Source organism: Triturus cristatus, chromosome 10 (genome assembly GCF_964204655.1).
Source record: "Triturus cristatus chromosome 10, aTriCri1.1, whole genome shotgun sequence".
NCBI classification, from domain to species: domain Eukaryota; kingdom Metazoa; phylum Chordata; class Amphibia; order Caudata; family Salamandridae; genus Triturus; species Triturus cristatus.
The window spans coordinates 467,069,529-467,081,072 of NC_140593.1; positions in this window are offsets into that span (position 1 = coordinate 467,069,529).

Consider the following 11,544-nt stretch of genomic DNA (forward strand, 5'->3'; position numbering starts at 1 on the left):
ACTGGCTCATCATCATCATCATCATCCTGCTCTTCTACATCAACATCCATAAGTGTAAGGCTTTCTCGAACCTTCCTTTTCCCATGCCTGCTCTTGTGATGTGTTTCCCTCTCAGACTCAGTTTGTGGCTTCCAAGTGGCATCTAGATCATCAGAAGGGGGGCTTGGTGAAGAATTTGATGTACTAACCCTCCTTTTCCTTGCTGGGGATTTGGAAGCCAATGGAACTTCTAAAGGAGTGGCTTCCTCTTCTTTCTCTGCATGAGGCTCAATTTCCTGAACTGCCCCTACTTCGGGAGGAACAACAGCTACTATTGCGGGCGGTGGCTGCCGCTGTTGACCACTTATCTGCTGTGTTCCCTCCTGCGTTGATTGTGTACTACTTTGAGACAGCAATAAGTTTAGTTCAGGCTCAGCATCACTGCTTTCCACCATAAGGACAACACAAACTGTAAGTTTAAATAACGCACCAAAGATTTGAGGCTGACTACCTCTGGGCCTACTGGCAGACTAGGCCACAAGCTTGGAACAGAATGGCAAAAGCAAGCACACTGCTTGGATGGCTCCAGAAAATGGCCGCCACACACCCACAACAACAAGAAATGGAAGACAGTCAATGTACGCCTATGGCAAAAGCACAATGCCTGCCTACCTAAAATGGCCGCCACACACATGCTCAGGCCACCCATCACAAATAACCAAAAAGTGATTACAAAGGACAGGAACAGGAAGTTGTAGTGTCTGTGGAACTTACTTCTTCTCATAAAAATATTTTCAAAAAAATAAAAGCTTCTCCGTGCTCCAAACCTACAGCTGAATGACAACCTGAGGAGTTTTTTTAGCAAAATGCACAAAAAAAGCGTTTTCGAGAAGGATTTATGTTGCTCGCGAGATATTGTTTGCCAGATTGCAAATGCTGCGTGTTCGGGATCGCGAACTGTACAAAAAGGCTTTATCGCGTGCGCGAACACGCATATTGAGAGCGCGAAAATGACGAAAACTTTAAGTCCGCGTTGTCGCGCTGTGCAGAGTTACCAAAAGTACGCAAGGTGAATCCCTAGGGTTACCTACTGGCTAAAAAGCCCTATTTATTTAACACACACCAAAAAAATGCTATTCCACCCCAAAAAAAACACCTTTTGCAATAAAATCCAAAGCCATCCATGGTGTAAAAAAAAAAATCAGCAGACAACACACACTGTAAATTTAAATAACACACCAAAGATTTGAGGCTGACTACCTCTGGGCCTACTGGCAGACTAGGCCACAAGCTTGGAACAGTCAATGTAAGCCTATGGCAAAAGCACAATGCCTGCCTTCACAAAATGGCCGCCACACACATGGTCACGAGGACACAACAACAACAAGCATAAGCCAAGGGGAACAAAGAAAATAAATGCAGGCCTTTATGGAAAAAGAACCACAGACTACTAAACTACCACCACAAAATTGCCACAAGCCACATGGGCACTCACAGTCACAACAGGGAATGGAAAACAATGAACTGAAGCAGGCCTATAATATATGACCGGACAAAGGAGGCCTGCTAAACAACACAGCTTTAATACAAAAATGAAAATCAACAGGGCTACAAAAGCATTGGAAAGAAGTTACACATCAAGCACACACATCCAACAAAGGTATTTCACACACACACACACCAACAGTGAAATACACCAGAGCCACATTTAGCAATTCAAATAATCCTATGCCATCCATGCCCTACATGATGTTGAAAATTCTACAGACACCACGAAACATGGACCCATGGGTACCCTACTGGCTGAAATTGCAGAGAAAAACAACTAGGCCCCTATTGAAAGCACAGGCCACCCGCCACAACAATAATTTTAAAAAACAATGAAAAACCCAGAAAAATGTAGGTAATACAAGCCCCAATGAAACAAACACACCAATTCTCCAACTTACTTGTAGTAAATTAAACCAAATCAAAAAGTCCTCAAATAAATCCAATCCAATGGTATGATGCAGCGGACAGACACAAAAAGTGATCCTTCCAGCTCCAAATCCAAATGAAAGTGAACAGCACATGCACAAAGCACTGGGAGGAGCCTGCTGGACAGGAACAGGAAGTTGTAGACTCAGGGGCACTTCCTTCCTCTTGAAAAAAAGAGTTAAAAAAATTAAAGGACTCCTCCATACACAAAAGACTACAGCAAAATCACAATCTGAGGAGTTTTTCTGAGCAAAATGATCATTTTAGAGAAGGTTTTATGAAGATCGCGAGATATTATTCGCCAGATTGTAGTTTTTGCATGTTCGGGATCGCGATCTTACCAAGACAGCCGCCGGAAGTCAGCTCGCGAGCCCGAATGACGTGTTCGCGTTAGCACACTCTCGAGGGCTTGGTCAGCCATATTACAAATCTCGTGGCGCTCGCGAACGGACAGAAAAGCAAGTTGGCGATCGCAGAATCACGGTAAGATGTTACCGCGCGCGCGAGAATGAATATTGAGCGCACGAGGAAGCAAAACTACTACGCTACGCGCTAGATTGCGTAGCAATCTGCAGCTTCGCGCTCTGCGCGAATCGCGAAGTTGCCTAAACTTCGCAAGCTCCGCGAACGGAGCGTAGTTCAACGCCCAGGCTTAACAACATGTAAGACTGGGTCCTCTCAGCAATGACAAGGCAACCTGTCCAGTCTTTGCTGGCTACACACCATATCCAGGTGCATTGAATAATCGTGATGTGCTTGGTCTCTATACTCATTGAAGTTTGTTATGTGTACAATAACTACTGCCCTGGCAAGAGCCGTTGAAGCTGGGTAGCCACAGTTACCTGTGTCTGCCATTAGTCAAGTGAATATTAATGCCATAATGGGTAAAATACCCACCAAGCAGGAGGAAATTCCGTTTGGGTCGCATAAAACTAAGTCTGGGCGGTAAAATCCAATCCGCTTGCGGAGTTTGCATAGATTTATGCATTACGTGGAGCTCATAGAGTTGCGCTGTGCATGGTGCCGTTTGTGATGATTGCACAGTGCAGGCAAGCACCTGGCACTGAAAATCACCTCTGACAGCATGTATCCAATGCACTCCGCCGCTTGCGGAGCTCCACATAGCCGAGTATTTTTTGCACTTTGCGGAGTTCCACATAGCAGAACTCAGCGAACTCCGCCCAGGCTTATATAGAAACAAATCAGCTTTACTATGTGTCTTCCACTTGGTATGGTTCCCCCAGTTAAAGATTTTGCCACATGGGTTACTGTCTTTCCTGCCATATATATCAAAACACATGGCACCCAATCAGTTGCTGTTTTGCCTGAAGTGCTTAAGCATATTTAGAATGTATAGGGGGCATCCCATGCCCTGGATCTGGGGATTAAATGAATTGGCAATTATGCCACTGTATCCTCAATGATTTTAAGTAACTTAAAGGCGAGGCAGCATCTTTGGCGATACACAAACGTCTCACGTCAGTTCCCACTATAGATAAGGAATGCAAGCTTCCTAAAATTATTTCTGAGACCTATGCTTCTATAGGTTGTAATAATTTGGGAACCAGGCCTGGTAAGTCACAACTTACAAAAAAATGTGGTACAGGTTCTACCAAGCAGACACCTGGGTCCTCTAAAAAATACGGGGATAAAAAGAATAAAAAAGAAAAACAGAAAACAAGGATCTCCCCAACAGGAGACCACTGAAAAACGGTATAATTTACGTAACCATGACACAATTGAACAGCCCGATAGCTATAGATATTCTGATACATGTCCCTCTCATTCCTTTTATAACTCTTAAGACATAAAACTAGAGATATGTGGGCAAGGTGACCGCAGACATGAGGAGTATGTGAAACCGAAAACAGGCACACAGTGCTCGTCTGATCTCATCATAAAAAAGGAAAAGTGACTTCCTCAACAGAAACCACACTTTAAAAAGATAAAAAGTGTCAGGAACTTCAGCTAAATATGCCTCAAATGCTTAGGGTGCTTCTTCTGAACAAGACGTGAGCAAAAACATTTCTCGACAGCGTAGCAGAGGTCACAATAGTTCGCCAGACTCTTCAAGACTTTCTGGCGGTGAGACCAACTAATGAATATTTTCAAGTTGAAACTCAAAATCAGGGGCTAAGGCCTCCTGGTAGACTTTATGATTTGGAAATCCAAATTGAATAAGACATACCACGTACTATTAAAGTAATATTCTGGCAGAATTTGACAAATGCATATGACATTCTCTTGGGTGAGGTAGATTGACCATCTGAGTTTGTTACAAAAGTCACACAGGGGGAGGATGTAATATTGCCATCGTTTTCTAGTCTTGTTCCTAAGGAAGTAAGAGAAGCGTATGCTGCAGAAAAGGCCTTTGCACAAGTTCCAGCATTATACTGCAATCAAACAGGCTGGGATAAGGACTTACTGTATTATATTGTACCAATAAGGCCCAGCTCCATGTGCAATCACAATAACCTATTAAACATGAAGCTAAATGCCCTGGTAGGGGATTTCTATCCCAATTAGCATATCAAGGCGTAATTGAGCCTTGCATCTCTCCTATAAACAATCCTTTTTTTTCTGGCGCTAAACCAGATCATTCCTATCACATAGTCTTATACTATAGACATTAAAACTGTCATACACACACCTTTGCTACACAAAATTCACATGGCACTGCTTTGATGAACAACATTGTTCGTAAAAAATACAAAACTACTTTGGACATTTCCAATGACATTTTATGGCAAAATGTAGCACCTGAAAGCCAAGATTTGTCAGTTTTTACCACTTTAGGGACCCAGACAAAATGTTGTAGGGTCCCTCAGGAGTATAAGGGTCATTGGACAAAGGGTCTTGTGGATAACTACTAAACTTTGGAAACAGTTTGACCAAAGTGTCTTGTGGATGCAATGGAGCCACCTAAAATGTATCACAGACAAAATGGAGATCCTTCTATTTGGCAAGTTCAACAGCTTTTCACAATCATAGTGGTGGCCAAACTCAGTACCCCCCACCGATAGTTGATGTAGCAAGAAATCTGTGAGTAAAATTTGACACCTCACACTCCTTCCGCCCGCAAGTTCTCGCTGTGGCCAGGACTTGTTTCAATGCAATCAAATCTTTACGGAAGTTTTTTGACTTCCTTCCATTAGCCTCCAGGAAAATGGCTGCCTTTCCCCTCATTACCTCCAGATTGGATTACAGCAATCGTCTTTATGGATGCTCCTCAAAATGCATGCTCCACAAACTTCAGATGGTGCAAGATGCGGTGACCAGACTTGTGCTGAAACTCCCCAGACATAGTTCAGCTTCCACAGCTCTGAAAACTCTACATTGGCTTCCAGTACACAAAAGAAATTCTCTTTAAGATCCTCATACTGGTCTTCAGAGAATTCAAAGCCACCATTCCCAAATAATTGACAGCCAGATTCTCAAATCACATAAGCCTGAGAAGCCTCAGATCCTCGTGCATGAACCTTCTCAAGCCCCCATTATTCAGACTTAAAACCTGAGGTGACAAATCCTTTTCAGTGCTGTGTCCAATGCATTGAATCAGCTCCCCAGTCCTCTTCGGTTTATAGAATCGAAGCCCTCTTAAACAAGCAGTTAAAGACCTGACTTTTTCTGGTCCCTGGTGCACATTGTCAGTCCCTTATCTAGTTAGCACTTCTGCGTTATCAGCTCAAAACTGTCAGCGCCAGGATGCTCCCAATGAGTGGCAGTGGGCTTTACAAGTGTACAAATCATAAATTCCAGAACAATCCAGGTCTGTGTGCTGCCCATATAATGTCAATTCTTCAAGTAATTAGCTCTAATGCATTATCTCACAGATGATGATTTGAACATGCATTTGGATTGCATAATTTTGGGATTCGCTGGCCATGACAACACATTTAATTTTCCAAAATCTAGAATTGCTTTTCTTAGTGTCCTATTTTTAGCATACAGTTTATCATATATTTCATCATATTTTTTAGAGAAGTGTGCCCTTCCACAACCACCAAATATGTTTAAAAATGCTAGAATCACTTTTAGGCTTTCTAATTCTTGGTAGATCATATATACCAGATTATGTGCAATGGGCTAAACTATTCTGCAATTTAATTTGTCCTGATTTTTTAGACCACCATTGGACTACAGAACATACTACTATTCTCAGAACATTACAATAAGATGTGCTTGCATTGAAACCCTTGCATACTCGTGTAAACACTACTAATTAGGTGATCCGTATAATTGCAGTATCAGCCGGTTACACATAGATCACCTTTAATAAAGGTGAAACAGTACCAATTGGTTATAAATCACAATTCAGAAAGCATTTTGCATCGACATAAAGTCCAAACAGCTGATCTCAAGGAATATCCATTGTTGGCTCAGGGGAAACATATATTTGTGGTATCTCCCATTCAAACCTTAGAGGCTGTCACCAAAGCAAGCATTCCGAATGCGAAAGCATTACATCCATGATAAATCCAGTGGGCCTCCTCCTTGAGTTATGTTTTTGACTCTACACTGAGAACACAGGAATTTCTCTAATATAAAGAAGAATAAGTACTCAGCAGCATGTGCTACGGTGAAGGGTGTCATGAAAGATGGTGTATTTCAGGCACAAAAAACATATGCAGAAATTTTAGGCGACTTTACCGCTCAGCTGGCTGAATTGAAAGATTTGGTTCTGGCACTGTAGAATACAGATCCAGAATTCATGACACTTATAGTATGTGATTCCTATTGCTGCATCCAATCCTTTAATGATAATTGACATTATATGTGCTTCACTTGATACATCAATTCTAAAGTTAATGCTATCAAGCATAAGTTGCTTTGGGGAAAGATGCCAGCTCCTAAAGATGCTTTGCCACGGGCTCATGTCATTCACACATTGAGTCATCAAAATGTGTAGTACATGTTGCAGGGAAAACAATGGCTGATGAAGCTGCCAGAGCGGCAGTTCAGACTGTTGTAGTAGCTGTGATTACTCATTCACATATGAGAAGAGATGATGACATTATAGCGGAGGTAATTGCTTTGGCTCGTGGCACACCCCTACCTAAAAACTGTCCAGCCAAATACTCCTGTCTGTTGAGTGGCCAAAACATTCCCTTTGCCCACACTCCCAGGTTGGGTGATCGAGTGATACCCAACCAGGAATGGAGCTTAGAGCTAATATGTGCTGCACATGAAGGATTAGCGTCTGCCCATGCAATTATGGCAGCTACAGTTTCTTTGTTACATAAATGCTACTGTTGGCAAGATCTTTATATACAGACTAAAAAATACATCCTTAGTTGGGACATTTGTCAACAGACTAAAATTTCCACCATTGCTCGCCCACCGCAGACATCCCTTCTATTTTCTAATAAATGACTACAATGTGTCTATTTGGATCATTGCAAACCACTTCATTCGGATGAAGCATTTCAATTATTTTTATTGTCTGTTGATTCATGCTCTCAATTTCTATGGGTGTGGCCACAGTGATCGGCTAACGCTCAAACTGTTATTAAAGATTTGCAGGTCTTTATTGTTACAAATGCAGTAGCAGCATTCCACTCAGACCAGGGACTGGCCGTTGCCTTGAAGGCTTACCGGAATACTATGGGTACCTATCATCCTGAGGGAAATTTTATACTGCACAAAAACAATCCGAAGAGGCATTTTCCTCTTTCTGTGTGTGCTGCAGAATACAGCACACATGCAATGAGGAAAAAACAAGGAGAAATACAAATATTTCTCCTTGTTATGCTTGTTCTGGGGAGGCGTACTGCCCCAGGTTTACGTGATTAAGTAAATCTTGGGCAGTGTCAAAATTCATGGGTGTTTCATGGAAAAACCCACCCCAATTCCATGGAATAAGTCAAGACAGCGACTTGTTCTGCTTTGTCTTACTCCACATCTATGAGGCCATGCAAGGACATGCAGAGTGGCTTTGCGTTGCCTAATAGATATGATTGAGAGGCTTGCTATGTCAAAGCATCAAAAAAAGTAATGCTACGGAAGTGCAAGCCTTTCAAAAAGTAGCCCCTCAGTCTCTATACTGTGAAGTTTGTGTTTGTCTAATACACAGTTCTGCTAGATTTATAAGAACTGTGTAACAATGGATCGAGTATTCCATCGCTTTTGCAATGCAGTACCCTGTCCACCAAACTCTAAATCATGCTTACAGGCTGGTTGTATGTACCTGAGAGAGTTGCTGGCTGGGTCCATTGTGTACTACCTGTCCAAGCATCAGGGTCATGAGCCCTGCATCACCTTTCACCTGGGCTGCTTTCAGGATTACAAAAGCACACTCTGTGTCCAGTGGTGCGGGAGTTGCTGGCCGGAACCATTATGCTCTACCTTCCCCAGTGTCCATCAGGGCGCAGAGAAGCCCTGCATCGTCTTCTTCCTGGGCTTCATTCAGTGCTACTAAAGTGCACTCGGTGTCCAGCAGCGAGGTCTGTGCCTGGGCCAAGCCCGGGCTAAGGTCATGCCTGTCCTGCACCCGTCAGTGACAGGAAGGGACGGGGCCACCCCCCTTGGTTCTGGACCCTGACTTCTTATCTCTTGCATTCCAGCAAACTGAAGGTACTGTAGCTTTATCGTTTTCATATTCTGTAAAGGTGTGCCAAGCATGGTGAAGAGGAAAGCTTTAAACAGCCCTGCAGACAAGACTGTGCTTCCCAAACCCCCCAAACTCCCGAAATAGTTAAGGCATGTGGCAGTAAACTGTGTAATATCTAACACATTGATAGAAGAAGTGGAGTCCATTTTAAACAATTAAGATAAAACCAGAGAGAAAGCCACTAAAGATAAAAGAGGTGGGAAAGTCCCAGATATATTCAGGAAGAAACCCAGGCCATGGAAAGACTCAACACCAGTAGTAGTCAATTCAGTAGGGAGGCCGTGGATATATTAGGCCATGTGAAAGAGCACACCCAGATTGTTGACCTTAAACGAAGATTCACAAGTTTGTATCAACATTTCATGCTTGAAAAGGTTTGCAGCACTTTAGAAAGCTTGCAATTCTGCTATGCCCCCACCAATTGTGACTGCAGACATTCCTCCTTTACAGGGCCCTTCAAGGCCCAATGAAGGAATTACTCTAATAACAGCTTTGAGAGAAGAACTCACCTGCTTGAAGGAAATCTTATTGATTTTGCTTAAAGTTTTTAATAATCAGTGTGAGTTTTCAAATCATCCATCCCAGCCACTTCACAGTACACAGATTTCTCAATCCCCTCAAGGCCAAAGGAATATGACAAAATTACCTGCGGCTCCTGCTGAAACCGTATCTTAGCCTTGATCGAATGCTTATAGCCAATGAAGTGACAAACATGGCAATTTGGGATGAGATTCTGTCACTAGAGCTCTTCTGTGTCCTCCAAGTGCCCACCCGTCACCCACTCATGATACTCTTGCAATCTCTAGTAGTGTTGTTCACACTTATGAGAGGTGCAAGCAGGATTCTATGGTTACTTTTGGCGTCGTTCCCCAAAGGGTTGTTTTGAAAATAGTAATTCTTTGAAGGGCAAGGTATTACACTGGATTAGACATTTCAGAAAATGTCAGTCGATCATCTATTTTAACATAATTTATTGAAAACACCTGGTAGCACCCATAGGACTGAAGGAATCAATTTCAGTAAAATTATCTTCCTATGAGATGGTAGAGGAATTGATTTTATTAGATCATCGTAACTCTCCCCCAAAAGGATCCGAAATTCACTTCAAGCTACGCTCCCCGTCTTTGACTTGCTCATCCCTACAAAAGGGGTGGAAAAGAGAAGCCTGATAAGGAGAGAATTGGAGTTGGCCAGAGATGTGGGGCAAATTTTGACTACTCCCAAGAGAGTCCTTTGACAGCGGTTGACTGACTCCAAAATTTACATGTTACTTTGCCTGCTCCACTTATTGAATGCCTTCTTTATCAGCAGGAGCCACCCACGATGATACAAAGAAGGCCATAAACAATATTTACGACACAAACATTAGGATACCCCAGTTGATGACAAACTAGATGAGTGGGCATAAAAGCACAATGTTATCTTTGCATTAAGTCGCATGTAATATAGCTGGTATTCGTTCCAAACTTTATGATGAGGATTGGGGCTCCTTCATAGACACATTTCATAAATGCATATTTCAAGAGACATAGGCCCTCACAAAAATCCATAGTCAAGGTTTTATAACCTATAACACTGAGGCCATTTCTTCAGTAGAAGGTAGACCCTCAGGTGGGATAATCATCTGGCTGAAAATATACTTAGAATGTGCTAGCAAAGGAATTGTCATTGATTCCCCAGACCTTTTACCACTCTGATATCCACAAAGGTAGGAAGTCTGTACCTTTTAATTTGGAACGATCTTCCGCCCGAAGTCTGTTCCAACCAATTCGACCTCCTCATTCAAAATACAAGTCAAAGTACTTCTCCTGAATAACCAGCTGCAACAATCATTCTAAAGACACTATAACTAACTTTTTATACCCTAGAGAAAACACTTTTGAGACATTTTCAGGACGCAACTTATGATCTCGCTACATGTTCCTCATGTTTGGTCTGTTCTGATTGTATTTGGGTTGGTTCACTACAAATGTTTAGGATATTTACCTGCTTAGTGACTATTCGTATCCTTTTTGCTGATGTACAGCGCTCTGATACCCTTTTCAGGTCATGTTTGAGCTATATAAAACTTTAGAAATAAATAAATAAAATTAATGTCTACACTAGGTTGACTCTTTAAATAAACCTTCTCATATTTTAAGGATTGTGAACACCTTTCTAGCAGATTTGAGTTGCAGCCATGATGTAATTATAGCAGGTGATTTTAATGCATGCTTTGAACCATATTCCCCCTTCTGGATCTATTTAGGGAAGAGGATGATTGTTGGGGAATTTCCCCGTTTCGCTGCCAAAAACAATCTTGCAGATTGAGTCAAGCTGCCCTCCAGATTGCTGAAATTGTGGTCTTGCATGGTCTGAGACTGTGTAATGGTTAATTCAATTCGAATATAGATGCCAGACCAACATTTGTGAGGGCCAACTCCAAAAGCCATATCGATTACATTTTTACGGATATGCGGTTATGGCATGAAATGGCAGATTTGGAGGTTATTGACTGCCACAAGAGTGATCATTTTCCGATCGCAATAAACTGGGAAAGGACTTGGATTAGGGAAATGGAGCATCTGGACTCAATCCCACTATTCTGCCCCATTGTGTTTACCAATAACAAAAGGAATGTTAGGTGGGAGGTTGTCTCTAAATCAGAAGAGGCCATACATGAGATTTATAGCATTGCCTGTTCAATGTTTGTGAGCACCAGAACCTGTCCCCCTCCCAGATTATGGACCTTCATATAAATCTTTTTACCAAGCTGGGAAATATATTTATGAAGGATTGCAAAGTTGGTAGGGCCTCACGCAATCAGAGAGGAAAAGAATAGTCTGACAACTCATATAAAAATGCAAAGAAAGATCTGGTTATTGCTTTAAGAGGCAAGCAAAAAACAAATTTTGTACCAGCGAGAGTTAATTATGATCAGATTATTAAATATAGTAAAGCGCAGTGGGAAGCTTGTATCTCGGATGATATGTTGGATG